Raw genomic sequence first — 15,820 nt, 5'->3', positions numbered from 1 at the left:
CTTCTGTTATCACTTCTTAAAGAGTCATTAATGTACATGAACGTGTTAAACGTCTTCTTTGCGGCTCTTCCTTTACACCAGATTTCTCAATTCAAAGTGCCTCAGGGCTTGGCTTTGGGCCTTAGAATCCCTACATTCTCCCTAGGTGATCTCTCCAGTTCCATGACTTTAAATACCATCTCTATGCCAGTGATTTCCCAATTTATATCACAAACCTTTCTCCTAAGCTCCAGACTCATAGATATGTAAGATATGTCTACTTGATAGCGCTTCTTATATGTGTAATTGGTATCTTGAACTTAATGTGGATAAAACAATCTCTTGATTTCCTTCACCCCTGTAAGCCTTTGCTTCCCTAGTCTCTCCCTGCTCTGTCAATAATACCACCATGTAGTTAACTGCCCAAGCCCCAAAACTAGAAGTCATCACTGTCTTCTCTCTGGTCTCCAATTTCCCACATTAACCCATCAGGAAGTGCTGCTGTCTCCACTCCTGAAAAACATGCTGAAGCCATCCACATCTATCTGCTCTGCCAACCCCATCATCGTCTCCCAGGTGAACTACTGTGAGAGGCTCCTAATTGGTCTCCATTTGTAATCTTGGCCTTTCAATTCCATTCGCTATGCAACAGCCAAAGAGATTTCTTTTTCAAATTGTATTATGACAGTGTGCTAAGGCTTAAGACCCTTCATCTTGCTTTCCATAGCACCAATGATCAAATCTTCCTTCTTACCATGGCCTGTAAGATCATACCTTCTCACATGCATACAGTTTCCCATACAGTTTCTCAGTTCCAGCCACAGAGTCTCTTTTTCTTCCTCCAATATGCCGAAATTTCTCTTGCCTTGAGTCTTGTGGACTCATTGTTCCCTCTGCCTGCTGGGTTTCCCCACTTCCAGCTCTTCCCTATAATATCACCGCCTAATGTCTTCAGAGTCCTTACCATTATTTGAAAATCTTATTTGCTTGCCTGTTCATTCACTTTTCTTGGTGAACCCTACCTAGAAGGTGAATTCTATGAAGGCAGGGCCAGGATTTTATACGTTCTGCTCATTCTTCATTAGTATTTTCTCAGTGCCTGGATCAGTGCCTGGCACATAATAGGTGCTCATGAAGAATTGGCTGACTGTGACATGTAGAAAAATGAACCTGGACAACTTTTTTACACCAAACACAAAAATAACCTCAAAATGGATGAAAGACCTCAATGTAAGACAGGAAGCCATCAAAATCCTTGAGGAGAAAGCAGGCAAAAACCTCTTTGACCTTGGCCGCAGCAACTTCTTACTCAACATGTCTCCAGAGGCAAGAGAAACAAAAACAAAAATGAATACTGGGACCTCATCAAAATAAAAAGCTTCTGCACAGAAAAAAAAAAACCCAAAAAACAAAAACAAAAACGAAAACAAAAAACAATCCACAAAACTAAAAGGCAACCGACAGAATGGGAGGAGATATTTGCAAACGACATATCAGATAAAGGGTTAGTATCCAAAATCTATAAAGAAGTTATCAAACTCAACACCCAAAAAACAAATAAACTAGTGAAGAAATGGGCACAAGACATGAATAGACACTTCTCCAAAGAAGATATCCACTCTGGATATCTGGATATCCAGCCACTCTGGAAAACAGTATGGAGGTTCCTCAAAAAATTAAAAATAGAACTACCCTATGACCCAGCAATTGCACTACTAGGTATTTATCCAATGGATACAGGTATTCTATTTCGAAGGGGCACATGCACCCCCATGTTCATAGCAGCACTATCAACAATAGCCAAAGTATGGAAAGAGCCCAAATGTCCATTGATGGATGAATGGATAAAAAAGATGTGGTATATGTATACAATGGAGTATTACTCAGCAATCAAAAAGAATGAAATCTTGCCATTTGCAACTACGTGGATGGAACTAGAGAGTATTATGCTAAGTGAAATTAGTCAGTCAGAGAAAGACAAATATCATGTGACTTCACTTATATGAGGACTTTAAGATATAAAACAGATGAACATAAGGGAAGGGAAGCAAAAATAATATAAAAACAGGGAGGGGGGCAAAAACATAAAAGACTTAAATATGGAGAACAAATAGAGGATACTAGAGGAATTGTGGGAGGCAGGGTGGGCTAAATGGGTAAGGGGCATTAAGGAATCTACTCCTGAAATGATTGTTGCACTATATGCTAACTAACTTGAATGTAAATTTAAAACATAAAAAAAGACACACACACACACACAAAGAATTGGCTGACTGCATGAAATGATTTGAGAAATTATGTATTGGAGAAAACTGAAACTTAGTTTAACCCAACATTCTTCAAATTTATTTGAGCTCAGAATGCTATCTGCTATTGTCAAGAATATTCATTATTCCAGGAACTATTTCCTAGAATGTACTTTTTTTAAAATGCTGATTTAATATCAATATTGAGAAGAGGTAATGTTTGAGACCCTGTGAATCTTCAACATTAAAACTTGAAAATCTCTTGTAAGCAGGCATTTTGGCAGGTCTTTGGGAGTCCAGGATATTTTATTAGGAGAATGATAGTTTAAAATTTTTTTATACATTTATTTATTTTTGAGAGACAGAGAGAGATAGAGCACAAGTGGGGGAGGGGCAGAGAGAGAAGGAGACACAGAATCCGAAGCAGGCTCCAGGCTCTGAGCTGTCAGCACTGAGCCCGATGCAGGGCTCGAACCCACAAACTGTGAGATCATGACCTGAGCTGAAGTCGGACGCTCAACCGACTGAGCCACCCAGGCGCCCCAGGAGAATGTTAGTTTTAAAAGTAAGTTACTGGGTATTTTTTTCTTTGAGATACGGGTTAAGAAAACCAAGCAAGCAGCTCAAGATTATAGGGTTCAGGGATAGATGAAGTGTTGAAGGTAGGAGAGAAGGAGTCCAGACAGGATACAGCAAAATAAGGGATGTGGTTGACTAAGGGGTAAATGAGATTGAGGCCCAGTAAAACTTTCCTACTTCTAATAGAATTTTTAGAAACAGAAACCTGCAGTTGGAAACTTGGCTATTTTTATATGGTGTATGTTTTATGTAATTATTTGTTTTCTGCTTCCCTCATGTTTAGTAAAGCTGTTCTTGAAAATACCAGCCTGTCTTAGTTATGCCAAGGGAAAACATTTTTGTCCACACTGAAAATTTTAAAGGGGAACCACACAGCTTTGGGTGAGGCATGACCAGGTGATGTGGTGACATAGAGAATCTGGAAAACAGAAACCCAAAGTAAAGATGAAAGTCAAGCACAGAGTCAGGGGAAGTAGTGTGGCCCTTTCTAACCTAGAAACACTCTTTGAAGAGTCTGATTTGGTTGAGCTCTCATTTGTTTAAACTTTGGAGGATATGTGCTGAGTCCTAATTAAACAAGGCTAATTTTTTTACAAAGCCACACACATGCAATATTAAGCTATAGAAGAAATTGTATAGTTGCATAAAAAGCCTTAGATGGAATTAGATGAGGAGAACTTGAGAAGTCCTCAGTGATTTGAGACGTATGCAAAGAATATATGAGAAGTTCTGTGCATATAGCAGAGTGCTCTGAGTTTGGACTTCAGTATTTCTCAGTCTCACTAAGATTGAGAGCTGGATTTTGTCTTTGGGGCAGGCTCTTGGAGAGTTCAATGGGGGAACATTTTTTAGTCATAAAGATGAATGAAACCCAGGGGAATAACCTATATATAAAGGCTTAAGATTGGAGGAGTTGGGTACTGTGCTGAGTAAGATAAATGGCTGGCTCTATAGCAGAGAGATTGCAATCCTGAAGGGATACTTACAGTATTTGTGGTTGTTCTTTATTAGGTAGGACCTGGTCTTAGGGACTGTATTAGTTAGGGTTCTCCAGAGAAACAGAACAAATAATGTTCATGTTGGGGGGGGGGGTAGGGGGAGGAGGGATGTACATTCTGTAGAGCCAGTGTCCCAGTTTGAGTCTCACACTGGAAGCTGCTGTAGAACTAGGAAGAGCTGATGTCCCAGTTTGCAGGTTGTCAGGTAGGAGAATTCTTTCTTATTTGGGGAAGGGTTAGCCTTGTGTTCTAGTCAGGCTCTCAATGATTGGGTGAGGCCCACTCACATTATGGGGAGCAATATGCTTTATCTACTGATTTAAATGTTTATATCATCCAAAAATACCCCCACAGAAACACTCAGAATGTTTAATCAAATATATGAGTACCCTGCGGCCCAGTCAAGTTGACACATAAAATTAACCATCACAGGGAGTAAGAGTGCACAATCAGATTTCCATCCAGTATGGTGAACTGGCCACAGAAATATGGTAGCAGTTTGGACAGAAGGATAGAGAGAATCAGACTCTGTACCAGGCATAGTCAATAGCTTCTATGACAATGACACTTAAGATGTAGCTTAAGTTTTTATTTTCTACGCTGTATTTCCCATGTGTTATCTTTAAACCTTAGTGTTATGGGATGAATTGTGTCCTAAAACAGATATGTAGGAGTCCTAACTTCTACCTTATTTGGAGACAGGATCTTTATAGAGGCAACCAAGTTACAATGGTAACATCGTTACATCGTTAGGGTGAGCCCAAATCCAACATGATTGGTGTCCTTATAAGAGGGGCAATTTGGACACAGAGACATGCATAAAAAGAAGACAATGCTAAGAGACACAGGAAGAACACAGCCATCTATAAGTCAAGGATCTGCAACAGATCCTCCTCTCACTGCTCTCAGAAGGAATAACCCTGTCAACACCTTGATTTCAGATTTTTAGTTTCCAGAACTTTGAGACAATAAACTCTTGGTGGTTAAGCCACTCAGGTTGTGGTCCTTTGTTATGCCAGCCCTAGGAAACCAACACACTTAAAAAAGTCTACTGCAGATAATATCTTGTGTTAACAATACTTGGAAGAATGGAGACAGGAGTTGATGTACATGTAAAGAATAAAGCTCCAGGGATGGGGCAGCAGCATGGAGAAGTTATGAGATGGCACAGGCAATTAGGGAAGAAGCCTGGAGTGGTGAGCAGTGAGCAGAGTCTCAAATGAGGTGTTTAGGATGATATACTTTGCATATGAAATAATATGGTAAGTAAGGGTAGCTATCGTTATAACTGTTCACAATAGCATCACCAAAAAAATCTACTGACTATCTACTGGAAAAACTACTAATATGACTAGTTCATACTGATCATTCCTGTGTTTGATCAGCTGAGAAGCTTTAATGGAGTTTATATTAACTTTAAAATGTTAAAAGTTAAAAGGTTTGAATTAGCATTGACAGTGTTGAAAAGTAAAGGGTATATATTAACTGTGACAACGTTAAAAATTAAAGGGATAATCTTTGATGACATCTGCAACGACTGAGGCACAGACATCTTGAGAGACGACATATGGGAGCTGCAGTGACGACAGCATCATGCACTGCAAATGTGTCTCCTTGTCTGAACTACCAGACAACCATTCGGCACATTGTTTCCTGCAGTATACCTTCCACTGTTATGTTGCCTTCATATAGATCAGGAGCACCATAAGTCAAATTAGTGGAAAAAGGAAGGATGAATGAAGGAAGTTAGGGAAGGCAGGAAGGCAGGAAGGCAGGAAGGGAGGAAGGGAGGAAGGAAGAGAGGAGGTGAGAAATATAGGACTTTTTCCTACCCCACAGCCTAGTTCCTACCCATTTGAAACAATCAGATTTGGTTTCAGATAATGCTAGGTATTTGTCTAAAGCATATCTTTGAGATATTTGACAAACGTTGTGATTAAGTTTTAATGTGGGATAAAAAATGTAATTTAATAGTAATCTGCAAAAACTAATGCTTCTTCAGTGTACTCATTTCATGGTTTACTTCTAAAATCTTTGAAGCGGCATCTAATTTCAGAAAATAATGAAGATTCTTTGTTGATCTAGAACTAGGTAGAAGGGAAAGAAATCCAATGACAGTATCTTGACATTTTTAATACAGAGTAATACTAATATTCTAACAGCTATTCCTTTATTCTAAGGATTTCCATTTTAAAGGTTTGCTGTTATTAATTTTCCTTGGCTAGATCCTTATTAATTACAATTTTTTAGGACCACATGCATTACTTGAATTCTATTAAATACCTTATGATTTCCCACATATCTTAGTTTGGAATCTGTCTCTTTTAATAGACAGAAATTACCTTCTCCCAGAAGAGTGATACAGTAACAATGTCCAAACAGTCTAAATGAATGTCATTGTCCTTCTTCCTTATTGATGAATAACTGCTAATGCTTTTAGTCCCAAGTATAGCTAAGAAAGAAATTGATAATGCATAACTGAGTATAGCTTTCCTGGGGCATGGAAGGAAGGGGCAGTGGTGTGGATTGAGTGTCCTTTTACTTTAAAGATTTGTTAATATATGTGCAGGAAAAACAGTTGATACATTTTCTTAAGGAAATGTTTGAAAGATTTTTCCTGGCCTCGGATGGCCCATACATAGGATATACTGTCTTTTTGTCTCTAAATATTCTGCAAAAGCATCCGATATCCACTTTACCTGTGAAGTCATGGGGCAGAAGGTCTAAACCAGTTCTGATATAATGTTTCTTCCAGGAAAATCCCAGGACTTTTGGAGGTGCTTGTTTCTGGTTCTATTTCAAAATATGAAGTATTGGGTAGACTTTATACAAGTGGACATGATTACGCAGCCCTGTTCCACATCATTAGTGAGAGTAAATGCCTCCGCCAAAATTCTGCCAACACTGTTTCTAGCCAGACATCCATTAGTAAACATTGTAGTCTTAAAATATTGGTCCACTTCTGTGGCTTGTCTGCATAATGGAAACTAGGTCCAGATTTTTGAAAGTATCAACATGAATAAGCATAGAAATGCTACTCTCCAAGAGTTGTAGTTAGAAATCTGAGGCATCCAGAGTAGAATTTTGGTAAAGACCTGTTTAATTTCTTATTTTTTAATTTAAAATATTCTTTTCTTTTTTTATAAAATGTTTTAATGTTTATTTATTTTTGAGAGGGAGAGAGACAGGGGAGGGGCAGAAAGAGGGAGAACACAGAATCCAAAGCAGGCTCCAGGCTCTGAGCTGTCAGCACCGAGACCGGTATGGGGCTTGAACCCATGAACCACGACATCATGACCTGAGTCGAAGTCGGATGCTTAACTGACTGAGCCACCCTGGTGCCCCTATATTTAAAATATTCTTAATTGAAAATAGAAAATTATTTCTTGTTTTGTGATAATGCCAGTTAAGGAGGGAATTCCTTAGCTCTAACTTCATCTTGCTCAATATTGCCACTTTACTCTCTTTATAGAGATCAGCATAATTTGAAATACCTTTCTTCATCCTAAGTAGTTGATCATTCCAAAGTAGGTATTCCTAACAAATTTAGAAGACTTAGTTGAAACGTACATTATAAATATAGTATTTAACACATTCTTTACAAAAATTTTTTAAAGGTTTTTTTTTGAGAGAATGCAAGTGGGGGAGGGGCAGAGAGAGGGAGACAGAGGATCTGAAGCAGGTTCTGCACTGACAGCAGCAAGCCTGATGTGGGGCTTGAACTCATGAACCACGAGATCATGACCTGAGCAAAGTTGGACACTCAACCAACTGAGCCACCCAGGTGCCCCTAACACATTCTTAAAAATGACCATCCTTTCAGTTAGCATACACATCACGGTTTTAAAAACATGTCACCCTATGTTCTCTCTTTTGATCCTTGGTGACCCTGTGAGGTGGAAAGGGAATGCAGTGTCTGCCTTGTACAAGTGAGAAAACAAGCTCAGAGAAATAAAGAACTCAGCCAAGATGACACACAGTCCTCAGGCTGCTTTCAAGGTTAGCCTGAAGGTCTGTGATAGCATTTTCCTAGTATTCCTTGTTGAAGAAGGAAAAACTGCCAGTTAGGTGGAAGGGTTACAAATTACAAACTCTGTAACCTGCATGCAAGTCCTTTGGTTTCATCTGGTTCTAGGTTCCCCATGATTGCTAGAACCCAGTAGTGATCACTTCCTTTATAACATGTGTATAATGAAAGGTGTTTAACCTTAAAAGATTTACTTACCACCTGCAAGTAGTAAGAAATCACAGTCTTATCAGAAAGCCAATGTGATAAGTTTTGAGGCTATTTCATAAATCTTAACATGGTTACAAAAATAAACTACATTGACTTCTCAAATGAGGAACAATAAATACACAGGGATGGTAAATTGCAAAGGTCACCTTAGAAGCAATGACATACTTGGTAGGCATTTGTAAATAATTAAGATCTTGAACTTTCTGAGTCTCCTTCCCTGGAAGAAACCTGTGAACCTCCACATGTTCTTTTTTACAATCATTACAACACCCCCACTGAGAGCTGCCTAGACAGGAATTATCATTCCCTATTACCTATGGAAAAGCCAAGGGTACAGAGATCAGTGGACTGATTAGGTCACATAGTGAATCATCAGGAGAGAATAACCCCAGGGCTTATTTCTTGATGATTTAAATGACTGCTTGAGATAATCAAAGGGAAATATTTGGAGAATGAGGACATTTACGACATGCTTATCAAATATGCAGGTGACAAGGACTCAGTGTTATTCCTCACTCTGCTTCTAACTAGTTATGAAATTTGGACAAGTTACTTAACCAGACCAGGCCTCAGTATCATACTAGAGAAAGGAAAACAGTTGCACTAGATTAGGAGTTTTCAACTTCATTCTTCTTAAAGGAAAGTCTTAATGATTTAAACATTCATTCAAAGTACATTGTAATGTTATAAAATTAACTGATAAAAACTGAGGTGCATACAATCCTACTTCCTGCTTGGTTTTTCCCACTTCCTACAGGATTCCTTGGATACAGTCTAAAAACCACAGTATTAGGCAATCTGAAAGCTACTTTCTGTTCTAAAATTCAATGTGGGGCGCCTGGGTGGCTCAGTCGGTTAAGTGTCTGACTTCAACTCAGGTCATGATCTCGCATTCGTGGGTTTGAGACCCACGTCTGGCTCTGTGTTGACAGCTCTGAGCCTGGAGCCTGCTTTGGATTCTATGTCTCCCTTTGTCTCTGCCTGTCCCCTCACCTCAAAAATAAATAAACATTAAAAAAATTTAAAAAGTAAATAAAATTCAATGTTTTTATGATTGGAAGCAAATGGCTTTCTAATTTGCTACCTGCTCCCATCCTTTACATCATCTTGTGATATAGAAAAACCCCAGACTTGAAGTCAGAGGAGCTGGGTGTGGATCCCTGCTCCACCCACCAATTATCTATGTCACTTGAATCAAATTGCTTCACCTCTCTAAGCCTCTGTTTCCTCATCTATGAAGTAAAAATAGTAACCTTTTATAAGTAACAGTGTTTTGTAAATAGTAAAAGATTGAATAAATGTATAGTGCTGTTACTATTTTTTTTAGCTATTTTATTCTTTTCAATGTTTATTTATTTGCTTTTGAGTGACAGAGAGAGCGCGCGCGCGCGCGCACACACACACACACACACACACACACACACACACACACACGAGCACAAATGGGCGAGGGGCAGAGAAAGAAGAAGACACAGAATCTGAAGCAGGTTGCAGGCTCCAGGCTCTGAGCTGTCAGCACAGAGCCCAAGGCAGGGCTCAAAACCACAAACTGCGGGATCATGACCTGAGCCTAGATTGGAACCTTCCCAACTGAGCCACCCAGGCGCCCCTAGTGTTGTTACTATTATCATCTGTGCACAATATCCTTCAATGGGGACATGGTTTTATCTTTAGAATGATGCAGAGTACCAACATGGGTTGAGCTGCTCTTTAGCAAGCTTGCCTGAGAGCAGGGGTGGTGTCTATCGTATTTGGGCTTCATCTTCTCTGTGAGCCGAAAGCCAAGTCAATAAAGAGGGTGTGAGACATCAACATAGCAAATGATTCAACCAAGGAGGCACCATCCTTAAGTCTAAAGGGAAGAATTGTTCCCATAATCTGACCTTGATTAACAGTGATCTTGGCTATATTCTCCCTCTGCACAAAGCCATAACCCGTTAATAATTGCTGTCATTCAGTGAGTGCTTACTACGTGCTAAACACTGTTTTTGACACAAATTATCTCCCTTAATCTTCACAAGAACCCTCTGTAAAGATGTTATCCCTATTTTATAGTGAGAGATAACCTACAAAATAGGAGATTCCTATAGGATTCCTATAGGAATAATATCCTATTTTGTAGCTTAGAAAGGCTAATTTACTCAGGTTCATATAAATGGCAAGTGGCAGAGCCTGAACTGTGAATTCAAAACTCTGAACTGCTCACCTCTGCATCTCCCAGTTGGAAGAAAAGTTTTTTCTCACTCTGCACAGGGCCAAAAGCCTCTATTCCTCTTTATCTTTGCAGTGCCTTAGTCAGTACCATCTCTTCATTTTTATTATTGTTTTCATTCCTCCATTCAAAAGTGCTCCATTCATCTTCATAAAACTCAAAGGTGAAAAGCACCGATTAGTCATTGATGTCTCCCCTTGTCTCCTGCTTGTCCTTTCTAGTATGTTTTCTGCCTGGGAGTTAGGGAATGGAGCCACATCCCTTTCCTTGGGGAGTTGATCCCATAACTAATTCATTTCTGTCAGGAAGATTTTCCTCTTAAGCTCATCCTCTTCAATTCTGCATTCTACCCAATTCTTTCTCTCTGTGGGTTGCACACTTCAGCTCTTCACATCACATTGTCTAAGCCTGCCCAGGTTCTCAGCAGTGATTTTGCCGAGCTGCCTCTTTCCATCACACTATGGCCAGAGTATCTTTCTTATTAGCACCTGGAAGATGGTTTCCCCAGTGGACGGTGGGAGAGGTGAGCTTCAAGAGATGTTGGGAAAGAAAGGGAGGAGGAAGAGGCGTGAGCATGAAACTTGAAACCTGCTTAGTCAGCAAACCTTGGATTCAGTTCAGCTTGGACACTTAGGTGCCCCCTCCGCTGGCAGCAGAGGCATTTACTGTCCAGCGAGGCATGATTCTGTTAGGATGCTGTGCCAGGCTCTAAACTTGGGCTAGGAATCACAGAAATAAATGGAGTGCATTATCAGAAGAAGACTGAGAGGTACAGTGGACAGCATGTTAACTTTGGGATTTGAAAAATCTAGTTTAAGTTATTGCTCTACTTTTTACATAGCTATGGGGAAATAATACCCACCTAAATTGTTTCTATAAAGACTATAGACAATGACCTGGCACACAGTAGGCATTCAATCAATGAGAACTCTTATTTTTCAAAGCCCTAATTCTAAACAACTTGTCATAGCCACATCCTCATAACTTTGTGTCTTGTTTGGAGTGTGTAGGCAATTATCCTTACCTCTTATTCTTCCATTTTTACTGTGCTGCAAATCAGTTTAGAGCATCCTCATATTCAGGTTTCAACTCCAGCATCAGCAATTCCACACAGTTCACCACTGCCTAGAAAGCAGAACTCAGGTATTAGCTATCAGATTCAAAACAACATAAAGTTTGCTTTTCAATTTTCACATTGATGTGAACCTTACCATTGACATGTGAAATAGATTTGGATACTAATCTATTTGCCATCTTTGTTAGGAGCTTTGCATGTATTTTGACAATTTCTCACTTGTATTAAGGAACCATTCCACGTGTGTGGGTATTGGCAGTAGTATCTTTTTTTAAATATTTATTTATTTTTGAGGGGGAGGAGGGGCAGAGAGAGAGAGAGGGGGGTACAGAGGATCTGAAGCAGGTTCTGTGCTGACAGCAGAGATCCCGATGTGGGGCTCAAACTCACGAACCATGAGATCATGACCTGGACCCAAGTTGAACCCTTAACTGATTGAACTACCCAGGTGTCCCTTAGCAATAGTATCTTAATATGCAAACAGAATATTTCACTAAACACTCTTTTCAAATGAATGCACATGACCGTTCTCAGCCAAAGGAAACGACTTCTTAGGCAACTGAAATCTACTCATTTAACAAATATTTATTGAGAATCTGCAATGTATAAATGACCTTGTAGGCGCTGGGATACACTGGTTGACATGCCAGATGTGGGTCATTGAAATAATTCCTCTCTCATAGATCTTACATTCCAGTGAGAAACACACAATAAATAAGAAAACATAAATAAAAAAAATTAATGTGAGAAAATGATGACTGCAATGAAGAAAGCAAAACAAAGGGATATAATAGTGATTAAAGAGGCTATTTTGTTTATTTATACATTTTTACCTTAATTTACAAAGCAAAGTAATAGATGCACGTAGTGAAAAAAAAAAAAAAAACAAACAAATTATCTCCCCCCAAATCTAATGAATAGGGAGAAGAAAGGTGGGAAGGCTTTTCTGAGGAGCTAATAACTGAGCTGAGACATGAATTAGGAGGAGACAGCTAATAAGAAGGCCTGTGAAGAGCATATCAGGAAAAGGATCCAAGTGCAAAGGAGCTTTGTCCATGGAACAGAGGAAATGACAATGTAGTTGGGGCAAATTGAACAAAGGGGTGAGAGATAGGAGATGAGATTGTAGATGTAGGCAGAGGCCAGACGATATAGGATTTTATGGGGTGTGGCAAGACCATTGATTATGTTCAAGTTACAGTGGGAAGCTATGGACAAAGTTGGATTAAGCCAGGAAGAGATATGGACTGATTTGTTAAAAAAAAAAAAAAGTTTTTTTTAACATTTATTTATTTTTGAGAGAGGGAGAGAGAGACAGAGTGTGAGTGGATGAGGGGCAGAGAGGGAGACACAGAATCTGAAGCTGACTCTAGGCTCCAGGCTCTGAGCTGTCAGTACTGAGTCCAACGCGGGGCTCAAACTCACAAACCGGGAGATCATGATGTGAGACAAAGTTGGAAGCTTAACCGACTGAGCCACCCAGGCACCCCTGGACTGATTTGTTTTTCTAAAAGATGATTCCATCTTCTGGCTAGAGGACGGAGTATAGAGGGAACAGCAGTGAAAATGGGAGGCTTTTATAGTAGTTCAGATGAGTGATGACTGTGGCTTAGAGCAGGATAATAGTAGTAATGATGGGGAAATTCAAGATTTCCTTCAGAATAATTTGTTCAGAATTTCCAGAATTTGTTGATAAATTGGATTTGGGGAGTGAGGTAAAGCAGAAACTAGAATAAGTCCTAGGTTTGGACTTGAATTTTTGGGCATATGATGGTGCCATTTACTGAGATAGGAAAGATTGGAGGTTGAACGTGTTTTGGGGAATTGGTTTTGATTTGGGAAAGTTAAGTATGGTAGACTTATGAGATAGTCAAATGGAAATGTCTAAAAGGACAACTTCTTTGGCTATTACCAGATGCTTCCATTGTCCTCTCTCACAACACAGAGCCATCTTGTTGGCTAGGTTAGAGATCTTTAAGAAAGAGCCCAGACACCCATGCCAGTCCCAGATACCTTTGTCATCAACTTGCTATTTTCCCTAGGAGTTAATGCAGCGGCTTAGGGGACCATGGGGGGTATTCCTTGGACACCTATACTACATTCTAATATGTGTCTGAATAGCTGTGGTTGGTAAAGGAAGCAGTTTCCCAGAACAGAGTTATATTTGGCCAAAAAAACATTTCCAACTACATTTTCCACTTGGCATACAGATAGAATAGGGCATGGCATGAAAAAATAATACAATCTGGTTTGAAAATGTTTCTTATGCATTGACACACTAAAGAGAAAAGGGTTTATTTTTCTTCTCCCTCAGATTCTGGTTCATAAATTTATAGTTCTTAAAATTGGAAAGATCTCAAAGAACAATGGAGTTAGCTCCTGATCTCAGGCATGCAAGGTATCAAGGCAGTCAATTCCTAGAAGAATCACTACTACTTACTTTATTATTATCACTACTAAATTCAGTGGTGATTTACTAATCATTACTTTAAAAAAGTTTTTTTTAATGTTCGTTTATTTTTGAGACAGAGACAGACAGATCATGCACACAGGAGGGGCAGGAAGAGAGGGAGACACAGAATTTGAAGCAGGCTCCAGGCTCCTAGCTGTCAGCACAGAGCCCAACTCGGGGCTCAAACCCACAAACTGCAAGATTGTGACCTGAGCCAAAGTCAGACGCCCAAAAGACTGAGCCACCCAGGTGCCCCTACTTTTTTTTTTTAATTTAGGTCCCAGTTGGTTAAAATAGTGTAGTAATAATTTCAGGAATAGAATTTAGTGATTCGTCACTTACATAGAACACCCAGTGCTCATCCCAACAAGTGCCCTCCTTAGTGCCCATTTGCCCATTTAGCCCATCCCCCCACCCAACACCCCACAAGCAACCATCAATTTGTTCTCTGTATTTAAGAGTCTCGTATGGTTTGTCTCCCTCTCTGTTTTTATCTTATTTATACTTCCCTTCCCCTATGTTCATCTGTTTTGTTTCTTAAATTCCACATATGAATGAAATCATATGATATTTGTCTTTCTCTGACATATTTCGCTTAACATAATACACTCTAGTTCCATCCACGTTGTTGCAAATGGTAAGATTTCATTCTTTTTGATAGTCGATCATTACTCTATTTTTGTAAGAGAGCTTACTGCCTTTGAGAAATAGGCCTTTTCTTCAACAACTTTATACATTTAGGTCTTCAAAACCTATTTTCAGCTAAGAAATTAAGTGTAAATAAAATAAATTCAATATGGACAAAACATAAAAATAATTCATAATCACTAGGATGCTTCCTTATATGCAAAATATTCTTTGAAACTAAAAAACCATCCTTCCAGGCACCTCCCCACACTCCCACCCACCCTTCCTGGCTTTTGCCCTAGTGGCTAAACATCTTCACTGGGATATCATTTTGCTCTTCTAACACAAAGTTCTTAATTTCTGGCTTGTCCCATCTATATAAGAAGGATAGGGCTTAATATGGTTTGATGTTGCTTTATAGCAGGCCCTCTCAGCTTATCAGATTCTTTTACAATGGCCATCTCATTATACAGACTCATTCCCATAAATGTCTTCTTACTGGTTGATGGGTCTGTTAGTTTTTTGAAAGCTCCTCTGAGCTAAGTTCATTACTACACTCAGTTCTCCCTTAAACTATAGCTGCCCTCCTCCCAAGTCTATTTTCAAGGTATCTCCCCTAACTTAAAGCAGAAATACTGTGACACATTGAGACAAAGAAACCAAGGAAGTAGAATTTTTGAAAGCCAAGGAAGTAGCCACATCTTATAACAAAACTGAAAGGTAATCACCATTGTCGACATTCAGACCACTACCACAAACCAAAAATGGGAGGGGCATTAATTTCAATAACAATTTGCTGACAGAGTCTACCATTTCTTGTCATGCTATTTGTCCCATTTCTACATCCAAGGCCCAAAGGTTTTGTTTGCTGGGCCTTTCAAGGTAACATTAGAGCTGTATTCTGTACAAAAACTAGCTCACCTCAGCTTGTGTTCTCTGAAAAAGTTAGCTCAGCTCAGGTCAATTATTTCTTGCACTTGTACAAGATAACCTTATTCTTAAGTAGGCTTGCTTATGGAGAGAGACTTTGGAGAATCTTCCTTCTCAGCAGCACTAATGTAAAATAAAGGTTGGAGGTATAGACTGTACATAACTTTTGCCTTAGGTCCTTCAGTCAGGATTAAGAGTTGCACCCACAAGAAAAGAATGATCTCCTTATAGTTTAACTTGCCAACTTCAGAGAAATAATATACCAGATTCCCTTACATACCATGACCTATTTACTTCTTCCTCTACTTCCTCAACCAAAAGGAACTCTACACTTCCTAACAAAATAACATCTATCTTAACACTAATATAGAAATCAACTATATTTTTTTATTTATTTTATGACCATTTACTCCCTTTGGTCTTCCCCTGGGACATGATTCTTTTTAACAATTTTACATTTCAACTGGAGAATGTAATTTTATTTT

General features: G+C 39.2%; 1 long non-coding RNA gene across 4 annotated transcripts in view; it reads right to left on the bottom strand.

Annotated features, from left to right (window-relative positions):
* LOC147576789 (uncharacterized) overlaps positions 1-15,820 on the bottom strand; it is a 139,671-nt gene that overhangs the window by 95,164 nt on the left and 28,687 nt on the right. For 2 of the 4 annotated variants that reach the window (XR_015241141.1, XR_015241140.1), the window contains exon 3: positions 11,276-11,376. This is a non-coding gene — a long non-coding RNA (uncharacterized LOC147576789). Of the gene's footprint in view, positions 1-6,501; positions 6,596-10,245; positions 10,408-11,275; positions 11,377-15,820 lie in introns of all 4 variants that reach the window. The other 2 variants (XR_015241139.1, XR_015241138.1) reach the window with 2 other exon arrangements.

Source organism: Puma concolor, chromosome D1, assembly GCF_028749965.1.
Source record: "Puma concolor isolate L17-30 chromosome D1, mPumCon1.1.hap2, whole genome shotgun sequence".
In the NCBI taxonomy this organism is placed as follows: domain Eukaryota; kingdom Metazoa; phylum Chordata; class Mammalia; order Carnivora; family Felidae; genus Puma; species Puma concolor.
This window is presented reverse-complemented; position numbering and strand designations above follow the sequence as displayed.